Source organism: Amblyomma maculatum, chromosome 11 (assembly GCF_055883805.1).
Source record: "Amblyomma maculatum isolate TAMU_Amacu chromosome 11, ASM5588380v1, whole genome shotgun sequence".
Lineage (NCBI taxonomy): Eukaryota > Metazoa > Arthropoda > Arachnida > Ixodida > Ixodidae > Amblyomma > Amblyomma maculatum.
The window spans coordinates 151,990,368-152,004,947 of NC_139354.1; the positions used below are offsets into that span (position 1 = coordinate 151,990,368).

Sequence of the window (14,580 nt, forward strand, 5' to 3'; positions counted from 1 at the left end):
GTCGAAAGACCAGCTTTGGCTCATTGAATGGGCCAGCAGGGCAGCAAAGGCCGTGGGAGTCCTGGACTGACGACCCAACCACGGGAGCTCTAGATTATTTCTCTTTTTTGCATTACATAAAGTTTTCTCTCTCTCTCTCTCCTGCGTCACAGTTTTCGGCGTTCTCAGCTTCACCGTCGCTGTGAGTGTGGTGAGCAAAAATCATAAGCATGGCGCTGCCAGCAGCTTACATGGCCGCCCAGACGCTGCTATTCGTGTCTCTACTTTCATACGAGAGGGTGACATCAGAATCAGTCTGCTGGGAGCCTTCCATTATGGTCCAGACAAGTTCCCCCTAGATCACGCACACATATTCGTATGGCTGGCCTAGATCTGGGCTTTATATATCAGGTGGTAGTCTGCGTGGGCGAGTCATAATCTTAAAAGCGAAGCTGATGTGTTCTTTAGAATTTTGTTACTTTGTTTTCTCTTGACAGAGTCCGTCACACATGTTCGTGTTTAAAAACAAATTGTAAAACGCTGCTAGAAATAAGACTTATAATATTAGACGTTGACTTTGAATAACGAAGCAAGAAATATAGATATCACATTATGGGCCAAAAGTGTTTCTAAACAGCCGTAGTCTTATTCACAGCCGAGATTAGCGCTTTCCGCATTTAATCTCCGTATTAGAATGTGATTGGTTGCGATTTATAGTTTTTAGGTTTCTTCTTCCGCGAATAATATTGCAAAACTGCCATGTTTCCTTGAGTTCATCATCGGTAGAAGAAGGCTAATGCGCGAAGCCAAGCCGTCGGGCATCGATGACCAAGATCCGCCCGTCATCGTCTCGTACCTGCAGCTAGGCATCACCGAAAAACGCCATCCTTTAGGCAGAGTCGTGCAAGTGAATAAAGACCGCATAAAAATGTACCATGCAACCACGGTGCAAGGGTATTCCAAGTATACGACAGAACCTCAACGCTGTGGAGATCTTGTACCAACAGATTGAGATAGTAATGAAGAGTAGATGAGAGTTTCCGTTGATACTTTCCGGCTGTGACGAAGGACGAGGTTAAGAAAGCACTAGAAGCTGAGGAAATGAGGAAAGCAGCTGCGGAGGGTCAGGTAACTTAACTACATATTTGTCGAACAACAGGGGCGAGGCCGGGTTGGGGGAGGGGGGAGTTGTGCTAGTGAAATACCAGAGCCGGTTTGCTTGCGTAGTAAAAAAACATTAGGAGTATGTGCACAGCACTGCTTGCCCATTCTGTACTTTTCAGTGTATTTTATAGTTTGTTATGCTTCTTTTTGCTTTGATATAAAACGTCTTCAAGCATATGAGTCCACTGTTTATATTTTTTTTTATTTTTGTTTACATTTTAGTGCAGTTGAACGAACACAGTTGAGGTTTGGTCTGGTTTGTAGGGTTTAACGACCCGAACCGACTCAGGCTTTGAAGACGCCGCAGTGGATTATTCTGCAAATTTCGACCACCTGGGGATCTTTAACTTCCATTGGCATAGCGCCACGGGCGCCTTGCTTTTCGCGTCAATCGAAAAGCGGCCGATCAACCGGGATTCGATCCTGCATCCTTGGGCGCAGAAGTTGAGCTCCCTAAGCACTGCACCACAGCGACGGGGTCGAACATAGTTTATTTTCATTTGGTTTTACCCTTCAGCGCAGAAAAACGAACACTGTTTTGTCAACTGTGCCGCAGTTCGATCTCAAACAGGTTCATTGGAAAGTCACATATATGTTACCATATACGTCGACACTTGAACCGCGCAGTAAGAGAAGGGAGGAAAGTTTGAGTGAAAGCGGAATGACGGGCCGTAGTGGACGGCTATGCAGTAATTTTGACCCCCTGGGGATCTTTAATGCGTACCGCCTCCATTGCATTTCGGATTCGAACCCGACCGCCGACTGCTGCGTTTCGCTGGAGGCGAAACGGAGGGGCGTCCATGTGGTGTGTTGTTATTGTTGTGGCTGTAGGAAGAAGGAAAAGAAAATGCACGGGCCTGCTACTTGCTCTGTAGCTGAGCCACCTCCGCTGCCTCGTGCAGGCAGGAGAGAATATAGGGAAGAAAGAAAAGCAAGAGGGAAAGAAAGACGCGCGCCGCAACAACAGCCGTCGGCCACCACCAGCGGTGGCGTGTGCTAAGACGGCCTACAACGGATAAAAATTCGGTGCCAGGCCAGCCCCCGCCGCCAGCAGCGGTGACCCACCTGCACCAGCCCCATCAGGGCAGAGCACTTATGTGGTGTGCGATGTCAGTTTCTTTTGCCGCTTTCACTCCCACCTTGCTCTCTTCCTTTAAAGCTCTGCTCAGGTGAACACGAAGTGTGACAGATACGAAGAGGCGTCCGTGTGCTGTGCGATGTCAGCGCACGTTAAAGATCCCCAGGTGGTCGAAATTACTCCGTAGCCCTCCACTACGGCTCCTCTTTCTGTCTTTCCACTTTCACTCCCACCTTCCTCCCTTGCCTTACGGCGCGGTTGCGGTGTCCACAGAAAACAAGTGAGACAGTCACCACGCCTTTTCCTTCCTGTAAATAAATCAGTTTTTTTTTTTCTTTTAAAGTGAGACAGATATTGGGCCTTTCCTTTTCTAGAGACGAATTTACAATTTTAGGTGCAATTCATGCGCTTTAGCTCAGAAGGAGCCGGAGCGGCTACAGATACACCCAGTGAGGGGGCGGGGGAGTGTCATGCGGGCGCCGTGGCCGTCACTGAGCAGTGTTGTACAAGTGCGTGTTACTTCGGACTGAGCAGTAGCGCGTCGCTTGCGCGCCTTCAGCTTCGTCGTAACCTTCTCTTTGTAGGCTTTAAGTTCACTGAGAGCCGGAGAAAGAGCGGCTTCGGCTGCAGCTGTGCGAGCGATCCCCCTCGCTATTCAACGTGACGGGTGTCGGCACCATCTCTTTCTCCATGTCAAGTTCTCGCAGAGACAGAGATAGCGAGTGAGCGGCTTCGGACAGCTATAGGCGAAATCTGTGATTGCGGGTAGTAGTGCTACGTAATAACACTAGCCATCATGTATACGCAATGCCTGGTGACATCGACGGTGCCGGAGTCATGGAAGAACATTACATTACGTACTTGGAAGAACCTTAACATTACCTTAAGTATGTTTCTCTGTGAGACGTCTGGGTGCAGTCGAGTGAGTGCGACGCATGGCGCCGAAGCGGCTTAGTGACTGTGCGGCAAGCGTTGTGGAGAAGTAGCGACGGATGCCTGATTCATCCAACATGAAACGTGAGAAGAAGAATCAGTTTGGTTGCCAACATTTTTGGTTCCGGCGTTTCCTTCAATTAGAATTCTCGAGGTCAGGGAGACACTTTCGATAATGACGCAAACTAGAAATACGGATCCAGAGGCAGTAAAGCAGGAATCAGAGGCGTTTCAAACAAACGCTTTCGCCTCATCGCACTTCAGGGGTCCAAAGTGATACACAAATTTTCTTCTAATTGCCAGTTCTCAACAAATTCAAAAGAACACACAGGAGAGCATTCACATGCAACCTATTCACAGCTTAGCGCAGGCTTTGTTACATTAACGATATTTAAGCGTTGACAATTTTTCCAGCCGTGGAACTCATTATGATGTACATGAGTGCATTTTCAGTTTCTCCAACAACCTGTGCACACACTTCGAAAAATACCCGCGCTCAGACGCATCGGGGTCGCAATAATAACCAGCCATTCTCTGACGCCATATACAATGGAGGCCCATCAGCATGATGTGCTTGAAAGGTGTTCCATTCTCGTATTCTGCGGGCAGATAGCTTATGCCATATATGATTCAATAGGTAAATCTTTTTTTAAAGTCTTTTGTAGGATATCCAACATAAACTGCCTCTCAACAATCAATAAATATGTGGTCTATGGTTCCAGGCAGCTTACAGATGAGACAGTGCAAACCGCACGAAAGTAGAAATATCTTTCCCTTAAAATGATTGACCAGCAAAGTTGTTGTGTGCAGCTCCCAGAAGAAGGTCTTTGCTGCAGGCTGTACTTTCATTCTTTTAACCCTGCTTAGAACATCATCTAAAGAGCATCCACCATACAAAGACCTGTGCAAAGAGACTGGAAAGACCACATCACAAAAATCTTATAAAACGCTACCTTCTTCACTTCATACAAGTACTCCTCGAGAACCATACAAAAAAAAATATAACACTGCCGTCAACCTCTTTTCAGAAACCGCATAATCTTCCGAGTATGCTTTCCTTTCCCACAACGAACTGATGCAACTTACGATACAGCCCTAACTGGCACACGGTGCGCAAAAAAGGATCGCTGACCTCGTGATGGTTGGTTGGTTGGTTCATAGGAAGGGAAAGGCGCAGTATCTGTCACACTTGCTCTGTGGACACCTGAACCGCGCCGTAAGGGAAGGGATGAAGGTGGGAGTGAAAGTGGATAGAGAGAAAGGGGGGCCGTAGTGGAGGGCTACGGAGTAATTTCGACCACCTGGGGATCTTTAACGTGCGCTGACATCGCACAGCACACGGACGCCACTTCGTTTCGCCTCCATCGAAACGCAGCCGCCGAGGCCGGGATTCGATAAGAAAGAAAAACCTGCCAACGAGCTGACGTAGAAATAGCTGCCCTAAACCACGTCGGCGACAGACCTGAACGAATTCGCGCGGCTACACCACTCCGAATTTGAAGACCATACAAACACAGCAAAGATGCAGTTAAAGTTTAGCACATTCATTCTCAAACAATGCATAACTTTCATCACATACCATAGATTGCTTATCTTGAACAAGTTGTAAACTGTTCCTCTAACGAACACAGACAAGCATGCCGCTTCCCATCTTTCGGTCTTTTCGCGAATTTTATGCGCTTTCCATTTCCAGTATAAGTTACTGTCGCGATGATAATCTAACGACACCCTAAATACTTCCCCGGGGTCGTTATCCAGGTAAAGTTTGCGCAATATTCAGGGCTGGAAGGCCGTTCTCAATACCGCTGCACCACCACAGCGGGGCATAATGCTTTATAGTGATACACGTTTCCGTGTTCCCCGAGCCTGCGAGAGAATGGAATGCCCTGTCGACCAATATTTGCCTCGCATTTCCGATTTACTTAGTTTCGTATATGAATGACGCTATAGTGTGGTATCTTGCGCTCATATTAGTGTGTAGTGATATATATCTGCAACATTTCGTGTGATCAAGCTCTAGCTTGCGCGGAATGTGCTAAGCAGACCTCTTTCCTCTGAACTTGTTGTACTGCAGCTCCCATCATTCGTTTGGGTTGTTTGATATTTTGTGTTTGATTTTAGAGCGTTAGATGTACTGCTCACTCGTGCCAAGGGTCGGTGCTACTCGCAAGGCAGCGAAACCTCCCAGATTTCGCCTGGACGTAGTATCGGTTGGCCTCCAGCACCCGCCTGGCACCTTTTTCCTCACCACCCAGACCTGCGAACTGCTTAAAACTATAAATGACGCTGCCAACCTCTCTGAATGCTCCAGTAACGGCCTCATCCTCGATTTCAAGCCAGTGCTGAAGCTCTTCTTTCTGGAAACACACAAACCTCATCGCCATGGAGGGCGGAAACAACTTAGGAGAGGCCCTTGCCATTCTTAATGCATTGGAGAAAGTGTGGCGGAAAGGATGTCAAAATTTAGGGTTAGCCAAGTCGGGCCATTAGCAACAGCATCGCTTTTGCTATGAAAACTCGGGCCACTAGCAACATCGTTACTAAGGGCCCGAGGTACGTGAGCGTCGCGGAAATAGAAAATGTGGAGGGTAAAAGAGGAGGAGAGAAATGGCAGCATCCGGTCGCGGCGCGGCCGCGCCGGCTTCAAAAAAGTCACGTCAGGGCCTCTCCTAAGTTCTTTCCTTCCTCCATGCCTCACCGCCAACCTTCTCTTGCATATAACCCACATCAACCTCTCCAGAAAGCTCGTAAAAGTGCTTCCCTACCCTGTCAAACCTTCTCTTTCCTGCCTCGGTGTAATTTATGGTGTCGAACATGGCAACTCCATCGCCGATCTCATGAAGGATGTAAAGACCTTCACAGCCGATATTATAACCGCGCGCATGATGGGGTCCAACAAAACAGTACCAATTGCATTTGCTGGTACTGTCACCTCCGCACTGTTTACTTTCCTCGAGCAGCATTTTGATGCCGCCCTCACCCCGCGTTCCTGAATGTACGCCCTGTCTCGAGATTGGCCACCACGCACATCAGTGCTCTAGTGCCACTGTTAGCTGCCCCAGGTGCACTTCACCCATCTCCCTGCCGCCCTCTGTCCAGGAGTGCACGCAGCCCTGCTGCCGGCACTGCCAGACAAATGAGCATGCTACTTTCTTCCCTATTTGCCCCTACTATAAGCAGAAAAAAAAAGGAGTGTGCCAAGAACGCCTAGCAACAACGTGTCAACCTTCGCCAGGCCACTCAGCCGGCCCCTCCGCAGCCCCTATAAACTATGGCTATCTTCAAAGCAGAAAGTTGGCTTGGAAGGATCGCCAGATTTGTCAGCGTGATCCCGCGAGTGCCATACGAGTATACTGCTCCTTTCCTTTTCGTCACTCTAAATATAAACGCCGGTAAACGTTTGGTGTATTCGGATGACGGCACTCGTAGAGCACTGTTGTAGTACCTGACAAACCAACACGCAACAGTCGCAACATTCGTTTGAGTGTAGTGGGGCCGTGCGGGGGCCCAGGGACCTGCGCGCCCCGAACTCCTCTGTTAAAATGAATGCTTTTACTACTACTACTACTGACAGCATGCGCCGGCGTCTCTAGCTAGCACTAGCTCTACATACCATTTATAGGAACGTAGGATAGCCTCCGAGACAGTTAAGGGTCTCGGAGGCTATGCAGGAGTGCACAGAAAGCTCCACGAGTGTTCTCAGTCAAAGGCATCATTTCATGTTTGGTTTGGTTTGTGGGGTTTAACGTCTCAAAGCAACTCGGGCTATGAGAGACGCCGTAGTGGAGGACTCCGGAAATTTCGACCACCTGGGGTTCTTTAATGTGCGCTAACATCGCACAGCACACGGACGCCACTTCGTTTCGCCTCCATCGAAACGCAGCCGCCGAATCTCGGGTACTCCGGCACAGTAGTCGGGTGTCTTACCACTGCACCACCCCGGCGGGGTGTTCGACGGAATTATAGTGCCTAGAATATATTGGCTAGTGTGCCGACCGAGGCCTCCCGGATGTCACCATGAGCGATGAATGCCAGCAGCCGACGCCAGGAGCGCTGCAAACAGGGTGGGTACGAGCCGCGCTGTCTGCTGCCTACCACGCTCTCACATCTTCGGCAAGAGGGCTGCTTGCACTGCATTTCAGCTCTCATTAAGTCGCAACAGACCTCAGCTATAACTTAAGCCGCTGACTACAAGTTTCAGGGTGCGTGTTTTGTCTTGGACTGGTAGCGGCGCACGTATTTAACGCTTCTTGCTTGCGAAGGCTTCTGCGAAGTTTGAGCATCTTAGTCCCGGACATCCCGTGCTCACAAAGGGAAACACGGAATTTCTATTCTAACACCAATTAAAGCATAGGCATTTATTGATATAAAATATATTTGTAATCTCTGGAACAAAGTGAAATGCTTCATTTTTATTGACATATAGTTCTTTCTGCGCACTGTACACTTGCTGACAAGTAAACACGTAAGCGCAGTTTTATTTATATATTGTATATGCGAACAACACAGGAAACAAAGTCACGCAACACTCCTCTTATGTATATGTAATAACAAATACAGGCACATGTGACAGAATTGCATGAACAGCAGAGCACAAACGAGGAACCTTTACTTACAGCGGCTAAGGTACATCGCGGCCTGTGATTGCACACAAGGTTTTGCCGAAGTCGCCATCTTTTGAATGAAGAAGCTGACGAAGTTTTTTTTTTTAGAGCGCAGCTCTTTGGCGCTCGTTCCTGGGTTTCGCGTCGGCGTCGGCCTCGTAACCAGCGCCTCCCCACTTTCATCCCCCCAGTTCGAGCCGGCGCTTGGCAACCGAAGCCTCGCAGGAAGCGCGGAGCAGCCGGAGAACACAAGGAAAGGAGAGGGTTTGGGGGGGGGGGGCGGAAGGGGTCGCCGGAGAAAGCGCTAGCAGCGACTGTCTGATGCCGCTGCCGTCGCTAGCGAGTCAAGACAACGTGACCGCGTAGATAATAATAATAATTGGTTCACAGGAAGGGAAAGGTGCTGTATCTGTCACACGAGTTTGTGGACACCTGAACCGCGCCGTAAGGGAAGGGAGGAAGGTGGGATTTAAAGTGTAAAGAGAGAAAGAGGAGCCGTAGTGGAGGGCTGCGGAGTAATTTCGACCACTTGGGGATCTTTAACGTGCGCTGACATCGCACAGCACACGGACGCCTCTTCGTTTCGCCTCCACCGAAACGCAGCCGCCGAGGTCGGGTTCGAACCCGGGTATTCCGGACAGTAGTCGTGCGTCTTACCCCTGTACCACCCCGGCGGGGCATGACCGCGTAGAAAAACTGATTTATTTTTTATAGGAAGGGAAATGCGTGGTAACTGTCTCATTTGTTTTCTGTGGACACCGCAACCAAGCCGTAAGGAAAGGGAGGAAGGCGAGAGTGAAAGTGGAAAGAGAGAAAGAGGAGTCGTAGCGGAGGGCTACGGAGTAATTTCGACCACCTGGGGATCTTTAACGTGCGCTGACATCGCACAGCACGCGGACGCCTCTTCGTATCCCGTTCCTCTCGCTCGTAACGCGTCCCACGGCTGTGACAACCTCGCGAGGCACTTGTATAGATCTCGTCTTTGAGAATCAAGCATTGGTGTACCAAGTCGAACATATATCAGTCTATTTCTCCGACCACAAAGCTTCCTTCATGACTGTCAAGAACTGTCAGTGGAGTCTTTGTTAAAGGAATACGTGTGAAAAATAGGGTTGGGTTGGGTTGGGTTTTTTGGCACATAGGCTACTATGGCCATCATGCGCCAAACACTAGGTTGCTGAGCTTCTTTATGAGTGAAAATGAAAAGTTTAGATAATTACAGCTGATTTAGAATCCCTAACTCTTTAAGAAAACTAAAAACAGATGAAATTTCAACAAGCGGGTTGTCTCCTAATAGTAAACAGGGGTGGAATGGGATGCGTTCATTATAGAATAGAGTAAAATATTTTTTCCTTAACTGTTCAAGTTCTGTGCACGAGATCAAAATGTGGTTCACGGTGAGCTCACCTCCACATTCTTTGCATAATGGTTTTTGCTCTTTTCTCAGTAAGAAATTGTGTGTCAAGTGTGTATGTCCGATTCGAAGACGGCACAAAATCACCTCACTGAAGCGTTTGTTCTGTGTACATGATTTCCATTCTCCTACTATGGGTTTTACTGTGTGTAGTTTATTTTGCTCTTCGTTATTCCATTTTTTCTGCCATTTATCTATCAGGCTTCTTTTTACTAACTTAATACAATCCTTGTAGGGAATTGGTATTTTCTTTATTTTCTTAGTTCGAGCTTGTGCAGCACATGAGTCGGCTACTTCGTTACCATCTATCCCAACATGGCTAGGAACCCAGCAAAAGATTATGGTTTGGCCTTGCGTTGTGATTTTTTCTATGCCGTGAATGATGTTCCCTACTATAGGCTCAACTGCATTTTTGGAATGTAATGCCGTAAGCACACTTAAAGAATCGGTATAGATTATGCTCTTTTCACAGTTCTGTTGCATAATTTTATTTACAGCTACATAGACAGCGTAACATTCTGCAGTAAATATTGAGGCACTGTTAGGTAGCCTTATGACTTTTTCTCTGTTGCCTTGCACGACAGCACATCCAACATAATTTGCTGTTTTTGATCCATCTGTGAAAAATTCTGTGAAGTTCATATACTTCTCTCGTAGTGCTAGGTATTCCTGTAATATGTGTTCGTGTGCTGTTTGATTTTTTCGGAAGGCTGTCAGTGTGAGGTCACATGTAGAGGGAAGGCTGTACCAGGGCGGAAATGGATACTGTCTCTGGGCTACAGTTGGAAGTGCATCCAGTATTCCTAAATCTTGGCATATTTCTTCAAAGCGGAGTAGTAAAGGCCTGATAGCATGGGGTTTGTTTATGAACAGTGTTCTGGAAGGGCACTTTGTAACTAAGGGGAAACAGAGATGTTTTGGTAAAGATCTTATCCTGAGTATGTATTCGCATGTAAGCATGCTCCTCCTGTCGGCTAGGGGTGGTTCATTTGCTTCTACATAGATGCTTTTAATGGGGGATGTTCTGTATGCACCGCTAGAAAGACGTAAGCCGAGGTTATGTATTGGGTCTAATCGCTTTAGATATGATGACCTCGCGGAGCCATACACAATACAACCGTAATCTAAACTGGAGCGTACAAGAGAGCGGTAAATGTGTAAAAGGCATGTTCGATCGGATCCCCAGTGCTTCTTTGAGAGAACTTTGAGTATGTTGAGGGACTTAGAAGCTTTCTTCTTAAGGTTAGTTATGTGAGGCAGGAATGTTAGTTTTTTATCAAAAGTTATACCTAAAAATTTGTGTTTATTTTTTACTGGCAGTTCAGCTTCATTTAGGTATAAAGTTGGATCTGTCTGTAGGCCTCTCTTCAGTGAAAAAAGAACAACTACTGTTTTTTGAGGGGAGAATTTAAACCCATTCCTGTCTGCCCATGTAGCTAACTTATTCAATGTTATCTGTATTTGCCTCTCACAGGATGATATGTTGGATGATGTACAGGCAATTTGCAAATCATCAACGTAGAGTGAATACATAACAGACTCTGGGATTGCTTTACTTATACTATTCATTTTTACAACAAACAATGTAGTACTTAAAATACATCCCTGTGGTACGCCATTCGCTTGGATAAATGTTTTTGACATAGTTGTGCCTAGACGAACATTAATTGAGCGGTTAGAGAGGAAATCACGCAAGATGTTTAGCATTCTCCCACGGATGCCCAAGTCTGCAAGGTCACGCAATATTCCGAACCTCCATGTTGTGTCGTATGCCTTTTCAAGATCGAAGAAGACCGCTAGACAGTGCTGTCTGTGTATGAATGCTTCTCGGACGGTATTTTCCAGACGGACAAGATGGTCAGTTGTACAACATGCCTTCTTAAAACCACACTGATGAATATCGAGAAGCTCTCGGGATTCTAGGATAAACATTAATCTAATATTAAGAATACTCTCAAATGATTTTGCCAGACAGCTAGGTAATGATATTGGCCTATAACTGCTGGCCGAAGTTGGTGGTTTGCCATGCTTCAAAAATGGTACAACAAGAGCTTTTTTCCACGCCTCCGGTATCTGTCCTACTACCCATATCTTGTTGAAAAACTTTAGAAGGGCTTCTACAGATGGCTCAGAGAGGTGGGACAACATTTCATAATGTATCTCGTCGGGGCCTGGGGCAGTCTTTTTGCCAGTAGATAGAACTCTATGAATTTCTTGCATTGTGATTAAACTGTTAATCAGTTCGTTGCTGCCACCGCTAGTTGGGAGTTTCTGTTTTTCAGCTGTGATTTTATATCTTAGGAATGATTCTGTGTAGTGGTTAGAGCTAGACACTCTGCAGAAATGCTCACCGAGTATATCTGCCTGCTCCTGCAAGCTAGTTTGCACACCTGGAGGGGTTAGGAGAGGGACTGTGTAGGGGGAGTAGGTACCATCTAGTTTGCGAACTTGTTCCCATACCTTTTTGGATGTGATGGAACTGTTTATAGATGAAACATAGTTTTTCCAAGATGTTTTCTCTGCGCTGCGACGAATATATCTCTTGCTTTCTTAAAGTTCATTAGGTTCTCGTGCGTTCGGTACCTGCGAAAGACACCCCAGGCGTTATTTTGTTGTTGTTTTTTTTTTGCTTCCTTACATTCCTGTGTGTACCACAGTTTATGATTTGGTTGTATTTTGCACGAGGACTGGGGGATAGCAAGGTGAGCAGCAGCAAGGATACGGGTCGTGAAAAGCTCATTTAATTGATCTGCACTGAGGCTGTCTGAAAAAATGTTTTCTAAATTGGCTTCTGATTTGAACAATGACCACTCGGCTAGGTGGAGCTTCCAGCGACGCGGTTTAGAAGGGATGATTGATGGAGAAGATAAAAGCTCAATAACAACAGGTAGATGATCACTTCCATACGGGTTGTCTATCACGTCCCATTTAAAATAATTAAAAATCGATGGCGAGCAGAGGGATAGATCTAAACAGCTCATTTTTCCAGACCTTGGTGAGCAGTATGTTTGCTTCCCGGTGTTCAGCAAACATATGTTGTTACATAATATAAAATCTTCTAATATGCGGCCTCTAGTATCTGTTAATTCACTGCCCCAAAAACATGAATGGGCATTAAAATCACCAACTACCAGATAAGGCTCTGGTAGCTGGTCTAAAAGCTCCTCTAAGTCATGGAGGTTTACTGGTGAATGAGGTTGAAGATATAAGCAGCATATCGTTATCGTTTTAAAAAGCAAAGTGGTAACAGCTACGGCTTCGTATTTAGTTTTGAGCTTGAATTGTCTGGTTGCAACACCACTCTGGATAACAATAGCGACACCTCCTGATAATCTACCAGACTGCTCCCGGTCACACCGAAAGACTTTATAATTTTTTAGAATGTTTTTATATTCAGGTCCTAGGTTTGTTTCTTGTAAACAGATGACGAATGGAGAGAACGTGTTTAAGAGATCTTTTACATCACTATAGTTGTTAATTAGACCTCGACAGTTCCAGTGAATGAGGAACGCCATATTGGGTGGATTTTGTTGAGAGTTAAAAATTTAGGTTTCGGGTCTCTCAGGGCCCGTTATTCGGGGTTTGTTCCTTTTTTTCTTTTCAAGGGAGTTGTGCCGGCGCAGAAGCGGCGGCGAACTAAGACTAGTGTCCATCGCTTCCTTGGAGGCGCTGGACGTCCGCTGGTCAGCTGCGGGTGCTTGTGTTTCAGGCTTCTTCTGAAGGGAAGCCTTTTGGGCTGACGGTTGTGAGACCGGTAGGCCCTGTTTTGCAGATGGCAAGGAAGCTTTCGCTGTCCCTGCCTGGGGCGGGGGTGGTCCTGTCTGAGGCATTGCCTGGACAGGAGCCAGATAGATTCAAGCGTGGCGTGTCGCCCCCACGCGCCACCTTGGAGTAGTCTGCCTTCGCTGTAAAAACGAATGGGTTTTTCTTCTTCAGTTTTTCGCGCGCTTCTTTGAAGCTGATGTTTTCTATTGTTTTTATGGCTATGATTTCCTTTTCATTTTTCCAAGTTTGGCATGATCTGGAGTAGGCTCCCCATCGCAGTTGGGGCAACGTGGCACAGCTGCACAGTTTTCAGAGGTGTGGTCATTTCCAGCACATCTTGCACATTTTGGACGGCCACGGCAGCTCTGTGAGCCATGACCGAAGCGTTGACAATTGAAACAGCATCTGGGGTTGGGGATATAATGTCGCACAGTCACTTTGATATATCCTTTTTTCAATAGATTCGGGGAGTGTGGAGGTGGCAAAAGTTAGGACAAGGTGCTTAGTGGGTATTTCTTTGTCATCTTTTCTTATTTTTATTCTGTGGACATTGGTTACATGCTGTTCTTTAAGCCCCTCAAGCATTTCTTCTTCTGTGAGGTTCAAGAAATCGCTCTCAGATATCACGCCACGGACAGTATTCAATGATGTGTGCATAGACACTACAATTGGGATGTCCCCAAACCACTCAAGCTTTGGAATGTTGTCATATTGAGTTTTGTCTTTGACTTCAAGCAGGAGGTCCCCACTGCCCAGCTTGGACACTTTGTATCCTGGACCCAGGGCTTGTGTGAGAGACTTGGACACGATGAAGGGAGACACCATGCGGGCTGGCTTTTCTGGTTTTTCACTGTGGATAACGTGGAACTTGGGGAATATTTCTAGTTTTTCATTAAAGAATTGAGAGGTTACTTCGGTCCGCCTTTTCTTTGTTTGGCGATCATTTTGTCTTGAAGAAGCCATAAAGTAAGTATGCTGTTCGGTCACAGTGCCAGCCACCCACCATCGAGCCCAACAAGGGGACGGGGCAGGAGTTAAATAAATAAGTCCTACCCTCGCCAGCTGTACACAGTAACTATAACCTAATATGGGTAACCCAGGGCAGTTACACCACACACGGTTAACCCTAGCCGCCCGGAAGAAGGAAGAATCCAAGAAGAGAGAAGAAGACAGGGGAGCTGTAGGATAGAAGATAGGAAAGTGAAAGATGGAGGGGAGGATAGGAAAAGGCGACTGCCGGTTCCCCCCTGGTGGGTCAGCCCGGAGGTGCCGTCTATGGGAAGCGTGGGCCAAAGTGGTGTGTTGCCTCCGCCGAGGGGCCTTAAAGGTCCAAACACTCGGCATCGGCTCAACCACCAGGATCCCCTTTTCCCCAGACACGGCGACGTGTGAAAAATTAAAAAAAATTATGTGATAGCGCATACATGTGTTGCTCGATTTCTTTGCCTCAATCTATCCAAAAGGTGAAACAGCTTATTTGCTGCGCTCAAATTTCGCATTAGGAAGTAACGTAATCGTCGGTAGTTTTCTTTTTTTTCTCAGATACACAATATGCACGAGACGCGGCCGGTTCATCGCGAGGAAGCTCGTTGGTAATGCCGCGCTTACGGTGAAACATGCGCGGCATTACCAACGAATATAGC

At 46.8% G+C, this 14,580-nt stretch overlaps 1 protein-coding gene across 1 annotated transcript in view; it reads right to left on the minus strand.

Moving 5' to 3' along the window:
• LOC146175190 (isoamyl acetate-hydrolyzing esterase 1 homolog) overlaps nt 1–14,580 on the minus strand; it is a 57,562-nt gene that overhangs the window by 29,454 nt on the left and 13,528 nt on the right. The window lies entirely within an intron of this gene.